The following is a 6000-nucleotide window of genomic DNA, read 5'->3' on the forward strand; positions in this document are numbered from 1 at the left end:
AAACTACCCAGCACTGTGTCAAATGATATTCTGGTAAGGTTCTCATTTGGTGCCACGCTTGATGCTCATTTGACCCTGGAGCTGCTGATCCTACCTGCCATTACGCAAAGCACCTGTCATTTACCTGTATCCTGAGGCTTTGTTTATTTCTTCTTTTATTTTTTTTTCACTCTTAATTTCCTCTGGTGTAAATAGTATTCTTTTGTTTTCAGTAGTTTTGAGTTTTTTTTTTATTATTCAGTCTGCTTATTTAGATTTTAGCTTAACCTCTTCGTCTACCTTTATCTTTATATCTCTTCCTCTCTTACGTTATCCTCACTAAATCTTATTACTTATTCTAATATAAAACCCCCAAAACAAGTTATTAATACCTTTTTTCAACCTCATTTAGTAAACTCAGACATATTCAGTCTATAAAAGCGCAAGCTGACCACAGGGCGTATGAGTTAGTGATGCAAGAGTATGGTGTATGATAGAAGATAATACAGGTAATAGATTCGTCGGGTCCCCTAAAGATTAGACACACCAGTTTGCTTTACCCAACTTAACCTAAAGCCAAGCTAACCTGATCTAACTAGTAAGACTATTACTTACATACTACTACTATTACTGCTACTAATATAACTACTACTGTTACTTTTTTTTTTTTAACGTGGCCTCCAGCCTCCCCCAATAGCCACACCTTCGCCACCATTTAATTACCTTAATATTAAATATCCTAATACATAAGAAGCTATCCTATCTGTGTTAAATTAGTTGAGCCGCAGATTTATGCGGCATTCAGTGACAGTAGTAGCCTCATAGTCAATATCTGCAGCAGATGTCGGAGTTGGGGCAGAAGCTCTCGTTCGCCTGAGGCAGAGCAAAGCCGACCGAAGGAAAGAGAAAGACAGTCGACATCTCATCCAGGCTGTAACATAAATTCTGGGCTGCTGCTTCTGTTCGGAGATCAACTCCGCGAGTCTGGCGTAGAAACATCTTGCACTTGGTCCCATCCCACCAGAGGTTGTGAACACTAGAGGAGTGAAGCTGCCTTGATCAACGTTTTGAATTCTCTCCCCATATGCTCTTCTCTTGTCGTTTTCGTTCCTCCGATGTGCAGCATCGAGAGCTAGGTTACGGTGACATGCGGCCATGGGATCAAAAATCCTGATGTCGAAGAAAGCTCGCTGTCCCAGCGTCCAGAATCCTCGAGCACTGACGTCCACACGGGCTTGTTAGATGTGTTTGAAGTCCTGTGTTGGAAGATCTCGCCATCCAATGGAAGGAGGGTCGGTTCTACCATGACGTCCCGGCAGATTTCCTTCCACATATTTGCTGTGAGATCCCTTACCTCGTCATGCCTCATGCATATGAAGCCCCCCTTCTTGCACACCATGGCGTGATCGCCATCATAGGAAGAGCCACACACGCATTGGGAGGGCAAACCTTCTACTGGCCGACCGTACCTTAGAGCAATGGCATCTGTAAATTCTTGTTTATTAAGACTGAAACCATTTGCCCTTATCGGTAACGTAGTTAACCAGTTCGAGGCGCCCACCTTCTGCGCTATAGCTACATTTTTTTTCAAATTTTCTGGAACCTGCAGCAATAGTTGCTGCAATTTATCATTTTGGCGGTGCTGTCGATCTGTCGTAATGGACCTACTAATCTTATTTACTTCGCTGGTATCCACTTCCCCTGTTGCATTCTGGGCTATTATGTGGTGCGTGAGGGCTGCCGTGAGCTTAAGTGAATTTTGATGTTCAGTGGCAGCAATCTCCTCTGGATTTGTTAGTCCCATCCCTCCCAGTCTTGGTGGAAGTGCAAGATGTGCTCTTTCTGCTGGGGTTAAGTCAGGGTGTTTCACTAATTTGGGAATGAACTTGACACTGATAGCTTCTTCCAGAGGGTGGAGGAGGGGTCCGATATCAGGGATAGTACGCATCAGGTAGTTCCAGCGATGCTTGACTCCATGGGTGAATGCAGCAAAGGCCGCATGTGGCTCTGTGTTAGCAATCTCAGACAGAGCTTGGATTTCACTAACCCACTACTACTATTACTGCTGCTGCTAATATACTACAACTACTTTTTATGGCCTCCAACCTTCCCTCACAGCCATACCTTCTCCACCATTTTATACCCTAACTTTCCAATCTCGGAAGGGTACGATGCAATTGCAACTTACCACTCAGAGAGCTTGGCTTACTAGCCACTCAGAAAGCTTGGCTTACTGGGTACTAAAGAGAGCTTGGCTTACTGGCCACTCATACAGCTAGGGTTACTGGCCCACTCAGAGAGCTTGGCTGACTGGCCTCTCAGAGAGTTTGGCTTACTCACCACTCAGAGAGCTTGGCTTATTGGCCACTCAGAGAGCCTGACATATAGACCACTTGAAAACTCTGGCACACTGGTCCCTCAGCGAGCATTTTCTAATCAACTCGCGGCATATAAAAGAGGCGGCCTTTATTGTTGTTCACTTATCTACAGAGGGACACTCACACCACCGACGGAGAGATAATGATATAACTCTTATTTCACACCCAGCTGCCTCTTGTTATTTTCATCACCATGGTGTGATATTTACGTTCCGCTATGATAACTGAGTCATACCCAGCACTTAATACGAATCTCATGCTGTTTAATGTAACCATTTGTGTTGAAGCAGCTGTGTGGGTCCCGTGCTGCCTGTCTGTATATTGTATATCTCTCTCAACTGTCTATGTACAGTGTTTGGTACCTGCACTATGTACATTGTTTTTATACCTGCACTATGTACACTGTGTGTACAGTGTTTGGTACCTGTACTATGTACATTGTTTTTATACCTGCACTATGTACATTGTTTTTATACCTGTACTATGTACATTGTTTTTATACCTGTACTATGTACATTGTTTTTGTACCTGTACTATGTACATTGTTTTTATACCTGTACTATGTACATTGTTTTTGTACCTGTACTATGTACATTGTTTTTGTACCTGTACTATGTACATTGTTTTTATACCTGTACTATGTACATTGTTTTTATACCTGTACTATGTACATTGTTTTTATACCAACAATGCATAAACATTGTACCTTCAGTTCGGAGTAAAACAAGATTAGTGTCCCTTGAAGGTCATATACGTATGTATATATTTAGGGGTGTATATGGCCGACTTTTGAATCAGAAAAGGCGTCGTGGTCACCTTTATTACATAGAACAACTGCAGTACACCATCACCATTAATACTACCAAGCGTGCTACTACTACTATTAATACTACCACTATTACTACCACTATTACCACCTCTAGTAGGATCACAAGTATAATTATGACCACACTACCACCGCTACCACGACTACCACAACCATTACTACTTCACTATCACAATTATCACCAATACCAAATGCCATCACCACTAGCACCATTATCATCATCATCATCATCACCATCACCATCACCATTATCACCATCATTTCTAGTACCCCACTACCACCATCACCATCAACACCCACATAAACAAACCTCCCACTGCTCAGTGCCACCTGCCGACTCACTACACAGACAGCTAATCAATATAATGGACCAATTGTCACCCCTTATTCCCCTCCCTTTCCCCCCCTTCCCTTCCCTCTGGCGGCGATACTAACCTACCTCCCCCTCCCCAAACCTGCACAGAGCAACAATAACGTGCAGCATCGCCGTTCATCGCGTTCACCAGGTGGGCAAGGCTTGGCCATCGCCCTTATAATTCACGTTCCGTACACCACCCATCACCTCCTAGCCCCCCCCCTCTCTCCCTGTATACATTCTCATCCCTTGTCGTTGTGTCGTAGTTCTCAATATTTTACGCTTGTTGCAGTGTGTTGTGTGTTTACGTGGACGATTTCTACGTGATGTTCTCTGTGATTATTCTCTATAAATATAAGTTAAGTGTGATAAAGAGCTTCTGGATGTCATTACTTGCTTGCTAGTATGTAAAGCGTGTATTGATTGTGTTTGGTAGTACGTATAGTATGTACTCATTGTGTTTGGTAGTACGACTAGCATGTACTCATTGTGTTTGGTAGTACGTGTAGCATGTACTCATTGTGTTTGGTAGTACGTGTAGCATGTACTCATTGTGTTTGGTAGTACGTGTAGCATGTACTCATTGTGTTTGGTAGTACGTGCAACATGTGTAGTGTGTGTATTTGTTGTTTGGTAGTCCGTGTAGTGTGTACTGCCTGTGTTTAGTATGAGTAATGTGTACTGTCTGTATGTACAAGGTTGCATGTCTTCGTCAGTATTAATATAAAATTGACATATATTGCAATGATTGTGTTTTTACCATAAATCTTGTATATTTGTCGATATATGTGTGTGTGTGTGTGTGTGTGTGTGTGTGTGTGTGTGTGTGTGTGTGTGTGTGTGTGTGTGTGTGTGTGTGTGTGTGTGTGTATGTGTGTTATCACCTGTATTTGGTGTTATACTTTAGGTTACAGTGATGTAGTACACTCTTGTAATTGCTGTAATGCCAACTTATTCTCTCTCTCTCTCTCTCTTTCCTGTACTCTCATTCGTATCTCTTTCTCTCTTATCTACTTTTCTTCCTATCCATCATCAATATTCTACATTTTTCTTCCACCCTCCTCCCTATAATTACTCTTCTCCTTTCCTCTATAATTCCTCTTCCACCCTTCTCCCTATAAGTCCTCGTCTTCCTTCCTCTCCCCCCCTCCCTATAATTCCTCTTCCCTTTCCTCTATAATTCCTCTTCCAACCTCCTCCCTATAAGTCCCCTTCCACCCTCCTTCCTATAATTCCCGTTCCACATCTCTCCCTAAACTCAATCAATTACACAACACCCCCCCCCCACCACGTTTTCAATCGGTCTATTCTCTAATTTATTGTTTACAAGAGGCGGCGCTTTGTCCAAGGGTTGTGTATCATTCTTTTTTCTGTTTGCCGACCCTAACATAAACTACCCTGTTTGTGGTTTGTCTTCTGTTTCCTTGTTTACTTCCCCCTCGTGTTTTTTCCCAGTGGTGTTTGCTGTTTAATATGTCAATAGTACTAGATTCATGGCACCATATCTCTCTCTCTCTCTCTACCCCCCCTCTCTCATTTTCCTTTTTTTCGTTTTCCCCTCGTCTATATTTTTTTCTTTTATTACCACTTCCTAGTTTACGTTGTTCTCTGTTACATATATTCGTACATTTGTCAACTCAAAAATACGTAATTCAATTGTGGTTATATTTTTGTTTTTAAATTTATCCTATGTTGACATGTCGAGAGTTATTCAGCCGTGGTTGGGTATGTTTGTTTGTGAGCAGTATGAGTAGGATGTTTTGTGAGTCGTAGGGTAATGTTTTGTGAGTCGTAGGGTAATGTTTTGTGAGTCGTAGGGTAATGTTTTCTAAGTGGCGAGTCGTTGGGATGTTGTTTTTATGAGTCGTGGGGTAATCTTCTCTGAGTCATATGTTATACTGTATGGGATTTTGCTACCCGTATGTCATATTACTTAGACTCTCTCTCTCTCTCTCTCTCTCTCTCTCTCTCTCTCTCTCTCTCTCTCTCTCTCTCTCTCCTGCTGCGATCAACAACAATTGTGCTGTCTTAAATCACACCACCAACTTCACGAAACCGTCCAACTTCAGCAGTTTGTTGACATTAACACCTTGCTGGATCATCAATCTTTCCGTGGTGGCTTCGACCTGCTCGGATAAACCGAAGCTTCAGGTTATTTATGTGTATCGAGGTTTCACACCAGCTTATAGATATAGAGTGGCTTCGTACTCCTTTAAGTATATCAAGGCTTCAGATCCACTTAAAATACATAGCATGACCCACCAGAGGCACCACGGCTTAGGACCCACTAAAATTACCGCTATTATTGTTTTACCATTAAGATTTACAATGCATTGATATAGTTATTGATTGTTAAAGAAAACTCTGAACTCTTGGTTGATGATCTGTATTATGTTGTATGTTGTACCCTTAGCCATCTACGCCTAGAATATCATTTTGTCAACAACTCTCGTTTATATAAA

The sequence above is a fragment of the Homarus americanus genome, unplaced genomic scaffold (assembly GCF_018991925.1).
Source record: "Homarus americanus isolate GMGI-L3 unplaced genomic scaffold, GMGI_Hamer_2.0 scaffold49667, whole genome shotgun sequence".
NCBI classification, from domain to species: domain Eukaryota; kingdom Metazoa; phylum Arthropoda; class Malacostraca; order Decapoda; family Nephropidae; genus Homarus; species Homarus americanus.